Source organism: Clupea harengus, chromosome 22, assembly GCF_900700415.2.
Source record: "Clupea harengus chromosome 22, Ch_v2.0.2, whole genome shotgun sequence".
NCBI lineage: Eukaryota > Metazoa > Chordata > Actinopteri > Clupeiformes > Clupeidae > Clupea > Clupea harengus.
In genome coordinates this window covers 17,193,445-17,213,120 of record NC_045173.1, presented here as the reverse complement: position 1 = coordinate 17,213,120, position 19,676 = coordinate 17,193,445, and the positions used below count along the sequence as shown (strand labels likewise).

The following is a 19,676-nucleotide window of genomic DNA, read 5'->3' as shown; positions in this document are numbered from 1 at the left end:
ATGAGGGGGAAGGCACTTTTTGACACGAAGCGTAAGCCTGCGCTGAAGCCCTGCAGAATACCAACAAGCCTGCGATAATGGCTTACATTTACAGAGAAAGAGAGGATCACGGTTGACCATTCAGCCCAGTCTCAGTGGAGTGGGGGGGGGGGGGGATTCAAAACATTTCCATCAGACTATCTGGTGGGGGGTGTGTGTGTGTGGGGAGTGGAGGTGCTGAAACAAAGCACTTCCCTGCTCTGATAATCTACCATTGTGCACACAGCAGTTCACTGCTTTGTCCAGAGTGTGTGTGTGGAGAGGGAATATGAAAGAGAGGGATGGAACACAATACATTGTAGAGTAGGGATGGAGGAGGTTGCTGAGGGTGATGGAGGAGGAATGGAGAGAAAAGGTCACATTCGGAAATGGTGAAAGCGGAACATAGTGATGCAGAAATGAAAGATAGAGACAGAGAGGATTGAGGCGGCATGTGTGTGTATGTATGTGTGTGTGTGTGTGTGTGTGTGTGTGTGTGTGTGTGTGTGTGTGTGTGTGTGTGTGTGCAGCAAATGTGCCAGTGGCTGTGTGTGTGTGTGTGTGTGTGTGTGTGTGAGTCTGTCACATGGAACATCACAGGAGACAGGGGAAAATCACATGACGGAAGAATCAAGCACAGGAGGAAAATGGGCTGATGGAGCAGAAAAGGGGCAGAAGAGTGGAATCAGGATGAAAGGAGAGAGGGGGGAAGGGCACTGCTGGGCTGCCTCTGCTAGATGCCATTCCTCCAGGTCCTTTCATATCGTCTTCCTTAAGGAGTGTGAGAGTGTGTGTGCGTGTGTGTGTGCGTGTGCGTGTGCGTGTGTGTGTGTGTGTGTGTGTGTGTGTGTGTGTGTGCGTGTATATATGTGTGTGTGTGTGTGTGTGTGTGTGTGTGTGTGTGTGTATGGTTGACTAAATACATATATGACTGTGGGTATATGAATGTCAAATTCTGCATCGGTGTGTGTGTGTGTGTGTGTGTGTGTGTGCTGTGTGCTGTGTGTATTTATGGTTGAGTGAACACCAGTATGTTATCTTGGGTATTTGCATCATATGTTTCTGTCTGTGTGACTGTGTGTGTGTGTTGAGAGAGCGGTGCCCTGCACTTATTAACTATTATTTTCCACTCACCTAACCCCCAACGTCAACACATGCACACTTACCTCACCCTGCTGGCCGTCTGAGCCTGCTGGAGAAGACCCTGACGAGAGGTGACCCCAAAGGAAAGGTTCTCTTTCACCATAACCCTGCCTACACTAACATTGCCCCTACCCTCTCACTCACCACAACCCTGCCTACACGAACATTGCCCTTACCCTCTCACTCACCACAACCCTGCCTACACGAACATTGCCCTTACCCTCTCACTCACCACAACCCTGCCTACACGAACATTGCCCTTACCCTCTCACTCACCACAACCCTGCCTACACGAACATTGCCCCTACCCTCTCACTCACCATAACCCTGCCTACACGCACATTGCCCCTACCCTCTCACTCAGAGCTGTGCCACCATCCACTCTGTTTTATGTCTATATAGTGTAGATTTGAGCGCCGGAGAAACCAGCCCTCAGGGTTGTTCCTGGTGTTTGCTGAACTTCACCAGTCCGTCCATTCTCTAGTCCACAGCTCCTGCACAGCTACCAGTCTGCTACCTGCCTCCTGCTGATTCCCAGGCGAAGAACACACCAGGGGGTTTGTTAGGGCGTCCTGGCTTGACCCTACTAGGCTACCCTAGGCTGCCCTGACAGGGTAGACGTATTGATCTTCCTGGGTGCACTCAGGAGCCCTCTCTCCATGGGTAGAAAGAAAAGGACTCTCACACTTACTGCCAGAACAATACCTCAGAGACACGCATAGGAAGAAGGTAACAAAAGCTACGCTTTCAAGAATTTAATAAAGCATACCAACTCCCAGGAGAATTCAGAAGTCAGGTGCTGATGATAACAGCGCACCGCACTGGTGATGAAGAGCAGGTACAGAACCTGAGCTATACTCCAACCCAAACCAGACACAGAGTTTGAATCGGACTTTTTGGACTGGTCGAAGTGTTGGCCGGTTTCCCATTTCTTCCCTGAGGTTTTTAACCAGTTCACACTCCTCTGAGTTCCGTTGGCTATATCTTTTGCCCATCCATGGATGCACCATGCACTCATGGGGCCCACTTAGAGAAACAGCCCACTCACTCCACTGTCTAGTGTCAGTTCTGTCCTGATGAACAGGAGCCCAGAGTGTCATTCAGTGTTCACTGTTACTCCACGTCCAAGACCATCGTTGGTGAGACCACCCCCAAATTCAGACTAGGGGGAGGTGAGCCTAGTTCATCTAACAGGGGGGTTCCAGGACGTCTGCCGTGGGACCACCCTGCACCAGTTGGTGGGCCTTCAGCGCCTACGGGGTCTGCTGCCTGTGAGGCATCTTTTTCTCTTTGCGCTTCTGCCTGCTCCTTTCCTGTGGATCTTTCAAAGCTGAGATGTCATATTTCCAAGGTGCCATGTTCCCAGCAGGCACATCGACAGTGTGTGTGTGTGTGTGTGTGTGTGTGTGTGTGTGTGTGTGTGTGTGTGTAACTTTTCTTATCATCACCAGAGGTTACAGAAAATGGAGATGGATTTAGCATTTGAACTTCACTACTTCAGCTGGCTTAAATCTCTGAGGCAATTTTGTGACCCTGTAGGAAACCCTGTAGGAAAGAAAACTACACCAGTTACTCATGTGTGTGTCCGTGTGTGTGTGTATATATGTGCATGTGTGCATGTGTCTGTGTTCATACGTGTGTCCGTGTGTGTCTATTCGTGTGTGTGTGTATATATATGAAACAGCTGAGGGGGAGTGTGGCGAAATGTGTGTGTGTGTACGGAAGCGGAATCCTTTTCGCAGCTTCAGAGCCATAGTACTACTCCCACAGTTCCCCCTGGAGACTGGGTAGTGTGACTGGCTAAAGAGCCAGCATGGGGTACGGAGATTTCTGTGTTAGGAAAGATTGCATCTTTTGTTTCTATCGCCTGAATCTGTATCGCACCAGGGGGCCCTTCTATGTACTCACGCATACACTACACATATACACATACAGCACACATGCACACACACACACATATGCACACACGCTGGGATGCACACATACACCACCACCACCCCTCCGCACCCCCATCCACCCACACACACACACACACATACACGCACAAACATTAGAAAGACAATAAAGATGCATCAGGATACTACAGCATGGTGAATAAATACACACACCCCTTCACACACACTTCATAAGAACAAACGAGCAAAGGAAGTGATAGAGCCAGGAGCAATCCACTCCAGGGAAGACTGAACTAAGGGTCATCAGGAGGTTATAGCACATACATACACGTAATCACACACACATACACACACACACACACACTCACACACACACACACACACACACACACACACACTCACACACACACACACACACACACTCACACTCACTATTTCTCTCGGAAGAAGGAGAGAAGGATTTATTTAGACTTTAGGACTGCATTTAAAGCTGTTATGCTTTTACTTCCCTTCAGTGATGGGGACTTTTATTATGTTAAAGCCGGGAAGATTCAAAGGTCACACGCTTTACAATGGCACAGCGCACTCAGTCTCAATGGCATGAGAACCCAGGGAATCACCAGAGACTAGCAAACTGAGAGTGTCTGTGTGTGTGGATGTGTCTGTGTGTGTCTGTGTGTGTGGATGGGGATTCATAATATCAGCTCTCCAGCTCTGCCCAGACACAAGGGCTATAGCTCAAAGGTGGAATAGAGTGTTTCTTCTGACTTTCTGAACTTGAAAATATTTGTGTGTGTGTGTGTGTGTGTGTGTGTGTGTGTGTGTGTGTGTGTGTGTGTGTGTGTGTGGTGTGTGTGTGTGTGTGTGTGTGTTTCCTACCATAACACATCTAGCTTTTCTCTCAGTTCTCTCATCAGGTCAGCTGATGCAGAGCCACACAGACAGTTATTTCCCAGTCAGTGACCTCTGCTGAGGGCTCTGGCTATGCACAGGGCAAAGCAATAACAGTTATTTACCAGAGTAAGAGATAGATAGAGGAGAAAGAGAACGGAGAAAATGGGAGAGAGAGAGACAGATAGAGAGAGAGACAGAGAGAGAGAGAGACAGAGAGAGAGACAGAGAGACATAGAAAGAGAGAAACAATCCTGCCAGCATAAATCTATGAAAGGCAGATAGCTTCTGTCCAACAGTCCCTCTTTGTGTTTCGGTGAAGACAAATCAAAGAATCAGAGATACTGTGACTTTTGAAACTTTTCATAATCCCTCCTAATGAACGCAGTCAATAGCAGAATATATGTCAGGCACCAGCAGTCCCCCCCCCCCCTCTTTTCTATCGCTTTCCCCTTTCTGTGTGTGTGTAATACTGAACCGCTGCTGTTTACAGAGAAAATCCCTTTTCAAACATGCTCCATTAAGGCACAGCTTACCTGACAAATGATCAAAGCGACAGGAACACATAAACAAATTCACTCTGCCTCAAGCACAGACACAGACACACACACACACAAACACACACACACACACACACACACACACACACACACACACACACACACACACACACACACACACACAAACACACAAACAAAGCCTCCCAGTCTGCCACAAACCTTCATTCTGGTCTTACACTGTGAGCACAACCATACCAATACATATGTGTGAACACAAACATCAAAGCTACAGAGTAAGTATAGAGGGTGTATTTCATTCTTCACCGACATCCGAACTGGTGACAGCTAGGGAGAGCGAGGGATGCAGAAACAGGAACGGTAGGTAGAAGAGAAAGGGAGAGACAGGAAGAAAAGAGAGAGGATTGACAGCTCAGTGTTTTAAAATAGCCCAAAGAGCGGGGAAAATGAATGTCATGATGATAATTTGGCCAGGGACGATGAATTATTCACTCTGAACCAGTGACGTGTCGCGCCGTGCCGGCGAAGAAGAAGGACAAACGATCCCCGGCTCATTTTGACTCATATTTTATATTCATGACTCACGGAGAGAAAAAAGAAAGAGAGTGAAAGAAGAAAGAGAGAAAGGAAAGAGAGAGAAAAGAAGAGAAGGGAGTCAGAACATACATGAGCTGAGTGAAGAAGACTTATTGTGCTTTAATTGCCATAGGGAGAGACTTGTATGTGGTAAAATATGTGCACACGTAGATGACACGCACACCACACACACACACATGCACGTACACACACACAGAGATGCGCACACCAAGGTTATTATAGTTTTCCATTTTGAGAATATATTTGCATTAAATCTGAATTTCTGTTCGATTTTAGTTCGTTTCTCCAGTAGTCTCATTAGTTTCAGTTTAGTTTTTATTTTATGGACTCATTTCTATTTTGTTTTGTTTATTATAGTTTCAGTTTTAGTTTAAGTAGTTTGAGTTAAGAGCAAAGGTTGACATTGAAGATATAAATATTTCAAGACTAAACTTAACTAACATATAGAATAGGCTACATTTGTTTCAGACTGAAAGCCTGATCCATCCAAATATTGTGAATATATGCGCTCAACAACCATTCAAATGACACCCCTCCCTTCCATGGTCCTGAAGCACTGTTTTGATTGGAAGGGATTGTTTATAGCTCGGCCCGAGCCACTATCTTTGTTTCCCATTTACAGAGTCAGGACTGTTACGAAAACACCAGAACGTAAACACTGAACGGATGGCTAGAAGACCGTGAGGAGCAATTAGCTGAATTTGACAAAAAGTGAATGCGCACAGAACCATATAGACATTCAATACATCACACACACACACGCACACGCACACACACACACACACACACACACACACACACACACACACACACACACACACACATACACACACACACACACAGACACACACACACACACACACACACACACACAGACACACACACACACACAGAGAGACATACAAAAACACAAAGACTCTATGACTAGCACAGACACACAAACACAGGTGCATACATACACACACATACAGAAGGGGGCAGGCCGCAGGGACAGAAGGGGTGACAGGCCAAAGGCTCTCTCTCTCAGGACGCATCACTATCGGCTTGGAACATCTCCCAGAGCAAAGACAAGAGGAGGAGGAGGCTGAGACCAGTCACGCAAGGGGCCAGAGCAATGCCCAAAACACTCACATTCACTCACACACACTCACTCACTCACTCACACACACACACACACACACACACACACACACACACACACACACACACACACACACACACACACACACTCACAGACACAGAGAGAAGGAGAGATACACATACAGATTTTTCCTCTCACACATACACACATATTTGCACAGAGGCACGCACACACACACATACCAACATATTTATTGCTTCTCTCTTCCTCTGACACACACACACACTGATCCTTTTCACACATATTTAAATTCTCACTCTCTGTTACGCACACACATTCACACACACACACACATATTCTTCTCCTGTCACTTACATCTGTCTCTTTCACTCTCATACGCAAACACAGTCTCTCACACACTCACACACACTAATCTAACCTTCTCCCCGTCCTGCCTGTTATGCGTCCTTCACACTTTGACTTGCATTGTTGTGCAAGAGACTAGTATGATGCTCTGCCTGTGGGGATGACAGTGAAGTAAACTTTGCTGTTTGTAAAACAAGAAGGAGTAGAGAGACGGGGGTCTGATTAAATGCGATGTGAAGCACATGATCCAATCCCATTGTGTTTTATATGAATGAATGGTAGTCCGGGACAAACTATGGGTCAGGAACTGAACTGGAAAACGTCATAAAGTCAGCCGCTGGGCCGGAAAAAGGCTGCGTGTGCAGTATGTGTCTCAGCACAATCAGAGGGTTTTTTAAACCTGCCATTGCACATGGCAAGCGGGCATGTCAGTGGACACAGGACATTAGCATAGCTTGCAATGGCGTCTCACAGAAGTTACCAATGTCAGGTATATGTGCGTTAAGGGTGTTTCTTTTGCCACAAAAAGATGATCCAATCCATTTCACTTCAAATCCTAGTGACAAAAACATGCAAGACTAAAGGAGCTGTGCAGTGCCATGCTATCCTTTGCCATGTCTCCCTCTATCATATGAATGAAGTGAACTGCCCTGTGAGAGTATACATGCATGGCTGACAGCGTATTATGTAAGCTTCAGATGGATATTATGCCACATGATGGGGAAGATTGTTATACTTCATTGATGGTGTAGCATTAAAATGTCATATCACGGAACGTTTATCAAAAATCTATTAGCATTCCCAGTAGATTTAAGTACGCTTGCGGATGTATTTGCTACATGTTACAAACTGTGTATCTGTATGTGTGTGTGTGTGTGTTTGTGTGTGTGTGTGTGTGTGTGTGTGTGTGTGTGTGTGTGTGTGTGTGTGTGTGTGTGTGTGTGTGTAGACAGAACAATGCATACACATTGTGTACAAGAAATATTTGGAATTACATCTCTCTCTCCCACTTCTCTCCCTCTCTCTCACCCTCCAATTCCCGTCCTGTCCCTTACTTACAAGATGCATAGATTTGAAACAGTATTTGGTCCATTTCTTACACATATGATATACAGTATATCCAGTGTAAGTTGTATTAGAGTTGACATTGCACCATGGGAGGTCTAGTATCCAGGAATGTTCTAGAACTCTTTCTATCTAACAACCATCTTCCATTTAGCATGAAGATTACCTATTTTATAATTGAACCCTGGGCAATTCTGGGTACTGTATTCTTATTATGTCTGACAGAGGTGGCCAGTAGTCATTTATAGAGCTGGTTGGTTCTGCAGTCCTGCCTGCAGTCACTGGCTGACTAACGCACCTGAGCCTGAAGAGAGAGAATAATTTGGAGAGGAGAACAATGAGGGAGCAGAGAATAGGAGAGTGTTACACCAAAATGGACAGTGTCAGAAGAGAGGAGAGACATAATGAGATGAGCAAAATGAGGATAAAATGGAGAGAGGAGAGAACAACAACAACAACATAACAAGCATCCACACAGTCAATGATTTGAACAACAACAAACAGAACTGAGTACAGAGACATGGTGACAGTCGAATGGCATGTAGGTGAGGATCATCATGATTGTACAATCTTTCCTTCAAACAGACACACACACACCCACACACACACCCACACACACACCCACACACACACCCCCCCCACACACACACACATACACACAGAGAGAGAGAGAGAGAGAGACAGAGAATAATTTCACTCCACTCCACTCTGTCTCACTCTGCAGATGTAATATGCAAGCAGGGCTATTCTGAGCAAACATTAAAAATACAACCAGATTAATGAATTTCCGCAGATAGAAGCCCAGGATCTCATTAGCACTGCTGAAACAGTAATTTGACATTTAATATGTCACCAACTAAACATTCATCTAGCATTTCATATTCTACACACGGAAAATGACTAGAACCATTTAAGAAGTGGGACTCCATAGAACTTCACAGAACTGAATGGAATTGTAATTAATTTAATTGAATTTCAACTTGAATAACCCCATGTGGACATAGAACTAGAGAACAGTCACATATACACACATTCATTGACAAACACACACATACTCAGACATATTCATTATGTTACACACAGTATATCTCCAACATAAAGTTGGGAAAGTTCACATGACAGAATGAGTCCCACATACTGCATATGGAACTAAGCAGGAGGAGGGAATTGGTTCTGACCTCCGTGGAAACGAGAGATACGTTTTTACGGCTCCTGTGGTATTCCGGGAATGCTTGAGCCAGAGAGTTAAGGAACGACAAAATGAAATGAAATGAAAGGAGGAAGACAGAAAGAGACAGAGAGAGTGAAAGAGAGAGAGGGTAAGGGAAGAGTGGCAGGTATACAATCCCAGCTGCCAGTGTTCCTGGGTGGGTGATTCACCGAGGCAGTGGCCCAGCCAAACCCTAAGGGAGAGTGGAGCCCAGAATAGCAGCTTTGGGTATAAAACATGCTCTAATGCTTTAAATTAAAAGACTGAGCGTGCTCCCTCAGCAACATTTCCAAGCCGCACATTTTTCTTATTTCTCTGTCTCTCTCCCTCTCTCTGTCAATCATCTATCTATTCATTATCATCCAGCCCATTATACTCAAGCATAAATCTGAAAGTCAAATGGCCAGCCACATGATGGTGCAAACAGTAAGAGGATCCAAATCTGTCTGCCGTTTGTTTACTTGCTTTCTTGGTCATTCTCCATGACTCCCACACCCTCCTCCTCATTTGCTGGCCAAACAACCCAGACACTGCAGATTATGCAGCCAGCGAGCAAGCAAGCCAGCCGACAAACACACAAGTCCAGCCAGGGTGACTGTGACCTTCTCTGGGGCGCATGGGGACGTGGGGGGCGCTACACACACCTCAATCCCTTGACTCCCTCGGCTCCCCAGCACCCACAATCCTCTGAGGCAGAAGGGCCCGCCGAGACCCAGGCTCTGTCTTTGACGGGACCCAAGGTCACCCCCGCCTCTGCACTCCCAACCCCTACACACACACACACACACACACACACACGCACACACGCGCACACACACACACACACACACATACACACACACACACACACACACACCGGCGTGTCTGTCCGCATGCCCTCCTCTCCCCAAATCCTATTTCCATGGTTCTCCTCAGTAGTTCAAAGCTCTAAGGGACAGAGAGGAAGGTGCTTCAAAAAGGAGATTAGTTTCTTGATCAAACACCTGTAACATTACAGTTTCCCCCCCCCAGTCTTGTCTCTAGCTCGCTCTCGCTCTCCCTCTCCCTCTCTTTCTTTCTTCTTTTTAGTGAAATGTCTAAGTTGAACTTCTTGCTATTTAGGGGTAAGAAATATCTATCTTCCACCCCACCCCCTTACTATTTTATCATTCACTTTTTTTTTATTCTCTCCTTATGGCCGGCAGATCAAAGAGTGGGGAAGAGATGTTCAGAATCTCCACAAGCCACCGAGGAGTATTTCAGGGTTCGCTCATTAAATCAAATTTGCTGCCAAATGAGCTGGCCAGGGCAGTTCTACACACACACACACGCCTGTACACACACACACACATGCACGCACACACACACACACACACACACACACGCAGACACAGACATACACACAGGTAACTGGGGAAGAAATGCTTTCGGGCGAGGCAGACGGAAGGATCTGCTTCACACACACCCACCCACACAAACACATCCCTCCCGGCCTGCGCAACTTCCCTGAAATCATCCGGAGAGAACCCTGCCAGCATTTTCAGGACTGAGTCCAGTGAGTCTGCAGGCCATGTTTTCTCCTTTAATGCCTTGATTGAATGATTCTGGGATCTCTGCCCCCTTTTTGCTCATCCTCCGAGCCAAAAGACATAAAGAAGAGTGCACACCTCCCCATGCACCCATGCACCCATCACCCATCACCCATCACCCATCACCCATCAATCAAACCCAAAGAGAACAGACACCATCTGTAGTGGCAGCGCCGGCTGGAGCTTAAACACAGACAGTTTACCCACCAATGTTTCTAATATTCATTGCCTTGTTCGTGGTAAACTGCACAGAAACAGCCCTACCAAAAGAAAGACGAGACAAAACAAAAAGCTCGCACACTGGACTCCCAGTGAACACACTGAACTTTTGGTTACTCACACAGAAGGATGTTTGGTGTGCCCCTTGTGAAGTGACAGATTCTGGATTTAAACAAAGAAAGACAAGTGCACTTGCCAGCAGTGTGGAAGCTTTCCGGGCCACAGTGGAGAAGTGGAAGTCTCACTCAGCGTTCTCAGTAATGAGTGAGTTAGCCCCTTCAAAATCAGCCCTCTCTCTCTCCCTCCCTCCCTCCCTCCCGACTCCTATCCTCTTCCTCTGCTCTGAGCTAATGGCTGTTTCTCCCTTCTCTCATTACAGTCTTCTCTTTTTTCTTTTTTTTGGGAGGGGGGGGGGGTCTGTTTTTCCTACCGTCTCCGCCCTCTTGTACAGACACTACCATCTGCGCCTGCTTGAGATGCTTTCATCTTTGTGTGTGTGTGTCTAATTACCATCGTCATCGCCTTCATCATCATCATCATCATCATCATCATCATCATCATCCTTAGACTTAGTCAGAAGGGTTATGTAAACTTCAGAAGATGATCACAGGTTAGGGTAGGATAAGGTCAATGCCTTGATTTATATTTAGTTCACAGAGATTACACACATCTGCTTTAAAACTTCAGGTGAGGGAGTGATAAAGTTCTTCAGAAGGATCTTATATGCTTACAGAACACACACACACACACACACACACACACACACACACACACACACACACACACACACACACACACACACACTTGCTTGACGCCACACACTCATAGCACACAACACACTTTTAAACTAAATCAACCCAGAGCATAGGAGTTGTACATTCATCACTCCATAGCACCAGCTGTCTCCCCCCACCCACGTTTTGCAGGCCTGTGCGTGTGTCAAGCGAGTGAGACAGTCGCCACTCCGTCTCTCTCCCTGAACGAATACCTAATCATTAGGACACCAGATTAATTATTATTGAGCAGCTGGCGCCTCTCTGTATCTCTGGATCATTTATTTTTCAAGCCGTCTGCTGGCAGGAGCAAACACTGAGAGAACAAACACTGCTTGAAACACACTCATACAATGAGCAAAGAGCATTCAATAGAGGAATGACCGGTTTGTTGTTGTATATATAGTGAATGTAAGTAGAATTGAAAAGCTGAAACTACACGTGTAATTTTCAGAGGCCCTTTATTTCTGGAATGTTCCTTGGAGGTGGTTGTAGCTGTGTGTTTATCAGCACATCTCTGGAGCCACGGTGCTGCCGCTACTGCTACCGCGGACGCTCCTGTTGCCAGCCTGAACTCTTATCTCGCTCCCGGCAGCGCTGTTACCACACTGTCACAGTCGCTCTTCCTCTCGCTCCCCCTTTCCCTCCCTCTCTCCCTCCATCTCTCTCTCTCCTTGCCACTAATAACAACATGAGAGAGAGGGAGAAATAATACATCACAGATAGCACAAAGACAAACCTGTTTTTCTTCAAATCCAGCTCTATCGCTTAGTCTGTTTGTCTGCACAATGACTGGTCAAATAATAGAATAAAGAATAGGGAAAGAGACAGAGAGAGGGCGAGAAAGAGGGAGAAACATTGAGAGGATTAGAGACAGAGAGAAAAAGAGAGAGACCCTTGACAACATTGCCCGCCCAAGGTCAGGAGAGTTCAGTATGCAAGCATTTGTGAGTGTAAGTGTCTGTTCATGTGTGTGTGGCTTCACCGTGCCAGGGAAGAGTCAATATAGCATGCTTTGTATGTGGATGTGTAAGTGTACAGGAAAATATTAATCTGAAGGAAAACTTGCACTAACTCAAACAGTAATTTCATCATGTTCAGTCTCTCCTCAGACCCCTTCTCCATTGCTGAGCAGATATCCACACAGACGCACGGATCAGCACGGACGCGGAGTTTCTCAGAGAGAACAGCTCCTCCAGGCATGCCTAGAGGCATCGTCCCTCCTTACAGCCCTCTCCACATCCCACACATGCACACACACACACACACACACACACACACACACACTTTCTACACATTCCCCCACTGGACCCAGGTACATGCCCACGTCCGGATGTTATTGCTAAGGATACATGTGTAAGTGCATGTCTATGAGTGGATGGATATGTGTGTGTGTGTCCACAAGTACTCGCCACAGAAGTTCACTTACCCAGGGCTGACGCGTTGCTGTCGCTCCTTCATGAGTCCACTGTTGTTGTTGTTGTTGTTGTTGTTGTTGTTGTTGTGTATGAGTGAGACTTCCGTTCTTCCCTGCCGTCTCAGCTCTGTCCATAAGTTCCAGTGTCTCCGTGTGTGACAGAAACTGTGTCTGTATGTGTGTCTGTGTGTAGGTGTGTGTGTGTGTGTGTGTGTGAAAGGATCTCCTCAGTGCCTGGCATCAGAAGCAGGGCTCAACATGCCAATCACAGTCTGCCGCCTCCTTTCCTGGCTGCGTCGGGCTGTGTGTTTGTACCAACAGTCCTCCTCAAGCTGCGCTCACTCACACACATACACACACCCACACACACCGTCATACACACACACACATGCCCACTCACACTTGCACGAACACACAAGATTTTTGTGTATCTCTCTCTGTCTTGCTTCTCCTTCTGGGCATCAAAAAATCAGCTGTGAGGCTCCCAGCTCTGCTCTCTCTTCCCAGTGCGTCTGTGGAAGTGTGTTTCCACGTGTGTGTGTGTCTGTGTGTGTGAAAGGGTGAGAGGGAGGGAGTGAGTGAATGTGCGCGTGCTGCTTCATCTGCTGTTGCTGTCTGTGTCTCTGCCGCTCGGGCTGTTTGGCTTCACAGTGCGCTCCGCCGACAGCCAAAAGGGCTAAGGGATCGTATCACAACTTCCCAGCCTGGGAAAAAGCGTAAAAAAGGAAAAGCCAGCAGGCACCGCTTAGGGATCGCCCACTCATTCTACTTCTATAGCCACATTGTGAACATTTTTCCTTTTCTTCTGAAGAGAGGACATCCAGGAGGTGTTCATTTCACAGAGGATGTGAGATTTGTGGAGCTGGCTGCCCCATTTCCCTGGTTGTGTTTTGATTAATTCAGCGGGGTATCTGTGAGGGCATGCGGCGAGATGGAGTGCACTGATTTGGCTCCAGGTGCAAAGGCAGTGGGGTTGATTGGGTGGAGCAGTGGGGCCCATTTCATGCATCTGTTAGCGACCATTAAGTCAGTGTATCACAAGCTCTGGAGGAACAGGGGAAATACGCACACACGAGTACATACATACACATACGAGCGTGTATAGTCACTAAGTTACACACACAGACATACATGCACAAATATATACACATTCACACACACACACACACACACACACACACACACACAGAAAAAGAAAGAGAGAGACAAGCAAACATATAAAAATATAATTTACACTGCTGAAAATACGCAACTCTCAGGAGGAGTGTTATGGTATTAAAAACATTGCATTAGGTATGTAACCTCGGCTATCTGAAGGAGAGGCCCCTTTCCAGCAGGAGTCCAACAGGAGACCCAGAGTGAATGGCCATCATCCAGTGGGATAAACTTTCTGCAGGGGGCGGGCCTTTCTTTCAAATAATCGCATCATGACTGCTGCCTTGGCTTTCATAAAATAGTACTCTAGAAGGGTTAAAAAACAATTAGATGCATATGTATAATTATTTGTGCCATGTTAGAAAACCTGCAAAACCTAATAAACAGATTAAAAAAAAAAAAAAAATTAAAAAACAATATTGGATATATTCAGCGTTCATTGGGGAGCATGTAATATATGAAAAACACTGAGGTTTTAACCTCAATAACAGCTAGCAACCGTAACAGAGTAACGTTAGCTAGCCAACAACTGCAACCGCAGCATAGCTAGCTAAGTAGCCGGCTGGCAGTCATATAACAAGAAGACAGCGCTTTTAGAGGCTGACGCCAGCTAAAAACAAGGAGCACTGTGAAGTCACCAAAGTCAAGGTCATTGACAAGACTCACTAGCATTCGCTAGCAAGGAGGTTCTCAAACTTCTTCTCAAACTTGTGTTAATGACATGCTGAAAGGTGATGAGAGGATGAGAGTGCGTTGTGCATGAGACGCAGAGGCGGTGCTCTGTGACACAGATCGACTCAGCCATTCAGGCGTTGGTTGTAGAAGGTTGTCAGAAACGCACGCTGGACATTTAAGTGCTTTGACTGAAAGAGAGCTCACACAAACTCAAACACTTACAAATATTATTTACACATATGCAAATGCTCTAAATTAGTGTTAAAGCATCAAAAACTCTGATTCTCTCTCGCACACACGCACACACGCACACATACGCACACAGACACGCGCGCACACACACACACACACACACACACACACACACACACACACACACACACACAGCATCAGCCCATCCCTCCTTTCCTTCACATGCTCGGGTACTTCATTCCTTATCTATGATGTAGCCCCATTTTTATGGACTGTGGTATAAATCACAAAAGTGTATTTCTGTATGCAGTCAGGACTGTGTTTCACCTCCCACAAAGGTCTCAGTAAGGTCTCGGAAAGGTTTAAGGGAGGTCCAGAAAGGTCTCGGCTACTCGGGGTTCAGTTTGTCGTGGGAAAAGGCGTGTTGAGACCTCTGCCCTGAACTGACACCTCGCTAAGGTCAAGTATCAAGCTCTGATCACCCACTCCTTCACCACCACTCAGTCTTGCAGGCTCCCAAGACGCGTGCGTGTGTGTGGGTGCTTGTGTGTGCTTGTCTGTGTGTATGTACCAGTGTCTGCTGTGTATTTGTGTAGGAGCCTCTGAGTTGTATCCTAATGTTAACTATTGGACAGTGGTTAGATTACAGTGGTTAGATTACAGTGGTTAGTGGTGACATTTCCACAAAGTGCATCCAGCAGTTATTAGACATTGTGATTGTGTGTGTGTGTGTGCGTTTGTGAGTATTTGTGTGTGTTTATATTAGTATATGTTAGGGGAGCATCATGGTTGTGTTTAAAAGACACCCACTGAACAGTCTTAAATGTTCAGTATTTCGTAACACTACCAGGACGATACTCTTGTGACTTAACACCGAGCCTGAGCAGTGTCATTGCCATGAGCACTTATGAGCTACGAGCGTCTCTAAGAGACTGCGTGTTAGTTGTCGTCCCGGTGGGATTGACTCGGGCGTATTCTCCCGCTAAGCCTTGTTGCATGCTCTGCGTGAGAGCGGCTCAGAGCGGGGCACAGCAGGTAGTGTTTATCACGTCTGTGAGCAGCCCAGCAGTGGCAGCGGCAGCAGCAGTGGCAGAGGTAGCAGTGGCAGAGGTGAAATGGAGTGAGACGATCTCATGGCTCTGACTGCAAGCAAATTAAGTGAGCGTCGCCCTGGTTACACCGCCACCCCCCACCCCCACCCCTACCTGTCCCCCTGTGACTGTGCTATGAGCTCATACATAGTCTGAACAAAGGGGCGGGGAAGGGGGGGGGGGGGGGGGGGGTGGTTAGGGGAGTGTGTGTGTGTGTGTGTGTGTGTGTGTGTGTGTGTGTGAGTGAGTGTGTGTATGTTAAGGGTGGGAGGTGGCGACAGTGGAAGTGTGTGTGTGTCTGTGTGTGAGAGAGAGAGAGAGAGTGTATGTTTGTGTGTGAGTGTGTTGGATGGGGGGGGGGCAGCAACACTTGGAGTGTGTGTGTGTCTGTGTGTGTGTGCGTTGGAGGAGGGAAGAAGGGAGTACAGCATGGGGTGTGGGACCGCACCACAGGAGCAGAAAATAAACACTATGAGATTCCAATCTCATTCCAGGCAGCGTCCATGTAATATTCACGATCTTACATATTCACGAGGAAACGGGGGGGAGCTAGATGGACAGAGAGTTGGACGGAAAGAGAGTTGGACCATGTATGACCACTGAATGTGACACCCCAATGGCCTTTGGATCTTGGGGAGGTGAAGACTGGCCTGTAAACAAACGCATGTTAACGGTGAAGCTGCGGCTTTTCTGGATAAAAAGCACTATAGCGTTTACATTTCTCAACCGATTTCACTCAGTCGTTTTTATATTCAAGGGTTTATGATCTACGGAGAGTACCAAAAAAAGTTTTGTCTTGTTACTTAGAATATCGATAGTTAGGCTATAATCGCCATAGACATACATACATGTATATGTCTATGATAATCGCTGCTAGACGCTCACTGTTCTTGTGCTCCCACAGCTCATTCACTTTGAAATACTGAAAAGAAATCTAAACTATCAAAATAGTGCTTCTATAACTATTAATAATTGACCATCATTGAGAAAACTGTTCTGTTAGCCATTTCTGATATGCAGCAGCTACTAAAGCTAGCTTTGTTTATTGTTGCCATGGTAACAGGAGCCGTCTCAGAATAATTTGCTTTTCTGTTGGCCATTTCTGATAAAATAAGATAAACTTGTATTAATCCCGTGAGGGAAATTCAGGTGTTATAGCAGCAAGGTAGGAGGCATCAAGTATATACATAAACATCAAAATAAATTAATACAAATTTGAATAAGAAATGCAGCACATGAAGGTACGAGAACGGAGGGCAAAGAAAACGGTGCATGGTCTTGGTCATGCATATTTCAAATTGTGTATAAGTACAAAAATGTGTATATTTGAGTATGTATATTTCACTGCTATAAAAATATAGAAAGCAGGTGTTTGATGGTTGTTTACATTTGCCTTCTCTGTCAGTAGTTTGATTTGTATGCTAGGCTATTTGCAGATTCTGTTCCATTTCTCTCAATGATGGTCAATTATTAATAGTTAAAGAAGCACTATTTCGATAGTTTAGATTTCTTTTCGAGTATATCAAAGTGAATGAGCTGTTGGAGCACCAGAAAAGTGAGCGTCTAGCAGCGATTATCACATGTATGTACAGTATATATGTCTATGGTGATTATAGCCTAACTATCGAGATTCTAAGTAACATGGAGACAAAACTTTGTTTGGTACTCCACGTAGATCATAAACCCTTGAATATAAAAACGACTTAATGAAATCGGTTGAGAAATGTAAACGATATAGTGCTTTTTATCCAGAAAAGCTGCAGCTCCACCGTTAACATGCGTTTGTTTACAGGCCAGTCTTCACCTCTCCAAGATGGCGGACGTCAATGGGGCGTCTATGTATATATGTCTATGGTGAGGACACTCAGGGACACCACTGTCTGCCGTATGAGACCCTCTGTCTTGCGTCTCTAGTGTCCGTGCCTATGATGCTATATATATAACTTTCCCTTATAAACCTCATTCTCTCTGTCATTCTCTCTGTCATTCTCATTCTCCTTCTCTCTCTCTCTCTCTCTTTCTCTCTCTCTCGGACACACACACAAACACACACACACACACACACACACACACACACACCACAGACACATACAACACACATATGTGTTCCTTGGCCCATCTGGTAGGGGTGGTAATTATGGATTTGTTTTTTTTTTCTCAGGCCCCAAACACATGTTTCTGTGCGCAGCCGCGGGCTGGTGGGTGCCACTGTGGGCCGGCTGATAGATCAGTGGCGACAGCTTCATTAGGGTGGGCATCAGTGGGAGTAGACACGCACCGCGCTGCACCGCACACCCGTACCACACCACACCACTCCACATACACACATACACACATACACACGTACACACACACAGTGTCATAACACACTGCAGCACACCACAGACCCCCAGCGCAGGGCTGCTATCAGGAGGAGGCAGAGCAGGAGGGGACGTGAGCGGCCTGGGAATGAGCTGGAGGAGGGGAGAGGATGTGAGTGGGGCTCTGTCAGGTCCCACTGGGCCCCCTGCTCCAGACATGGTGCCTGCCCCTGCCCCTGCCCCTGCCCCTGCTCCTGCCCCTGCTCCAGACATGGTGCCTGCTCCTGCTCCTGCTCCCGCTCCCGCTCCCGCTCCCGCTCCCGCTCCCGCTCCCGCTCCTGCTCCTGCTCCAGACATGGTTCCTGCTCCTGCTCCCCGACGCCACCTCCCCACCTGTCACCCTCACCTGTGTCTGTACCAGTGTATGTGTGTCTGAGTGTGTCTCAGTGAGTATGTGTGTGTGTGTGTATGTGTGTCTCCATGAGAATGTGTGCGTGTGTGTCTGAGTGTTTCTCAGTGAGTATGTGTGTGTGTATGTGTGTCTCCATGAGAATGTGTGCGTGTGTGTCTGAGTATGTCTCAGTGAGTATGTGTGTGTGTGTGTGTGTATGTGTGTTTGAGTGTGTCTCCATGAGAATGTGTTTGTGTGTGTGTGAGCATGCATGTGTGGCTGTGCATGTATGTTTGAGTGTGTCTCAGTGACAATGTGTGTGTGTGGGGGGGGTTGTATTGTGTGTGTGTGTATGTGTGTTATGTCAGGGAGTGTCTGGATGTCTGCTGCTGGCTCTAAAGCACAGCCTCCCAGGAGCACCCACAGATGTTATGTCTCAAAAATAACTTCTAGCGTCTCTCCTGCCATGCGCTTTCTCTAAGTCTTTCATAAAGGATGAGTGTTGTGTTTCTGTTTACCTTTTGCCCTCTTCTCCTCCTCTCCTCCTGTCCTCTTTTTTCCACTGATTGTCTTTTACCTTTATACCTTTCCGTTTTTTTCTTTTCCTTTCTTCCCCTTCTGTTCTCTTCTCCTCTGTCCCCGGTCTCCTGTGAGCACTGATCTGGAAGGAGTGGGTGGTTGGAATAGCAATATGGCAGATAACTCCTCTTAGCCTCTCTGTTCAGTTCAGCGCCTGCTCACCAAGGCAGAGAGAGAGAGAGGTGGGGGGAGGAAGGTGTGTGTGTTTTTTTAGTTGGAGTTGGAGGGTGGTGTAGAGAGAGGACACATACACACAAATACACAAACACATACACACACACACACACACACTCATGTGCACACACACAAAAAAAACACATGCACACAAAAGAAATGTGTACAGACACACACACACAAACACACACACACACATTAATGCAGCAGCAAGCACACACACACACACACACAAAACAACTCACGCCACATTTCTGAAATGTCATTTATACCCCCTATAGATGCAAACCACTGCTGCCTTTAGTTGTTAGTAAGTTCACCCTGTCGCCTTCTGCCCTTGTCAGTGTTTGTATTTGTG

At 46.5% G+C, this 19,676-nt stretch overlaps 1 protein-coding gene across 1 annotated transcript in view; it reads right to left on the bottom strand.

The window, feature by feature from the left end:
• The window catches only part of LOC105907015 (leucine-rich repeat and immunoglobulin-like domain-containing nogo receptor-interacting protein 3), a 32,608-nt gene extending 18,790 nt beyond the window's left edge, over positions 1-13,818 (bottom strand). The window contains exon 1 of the mRNA XM_012835253.3: positions 12,774-13,818. The gene's annotated coding sequence lies outside the window, so the exon portion shown is untranslated. The remainder of the gene's footprint in view (positions 1-12,773) is intronic.
• Between the last annotated feature and the right edge of the window lie 5,858 nt (positions 13,819-19,676).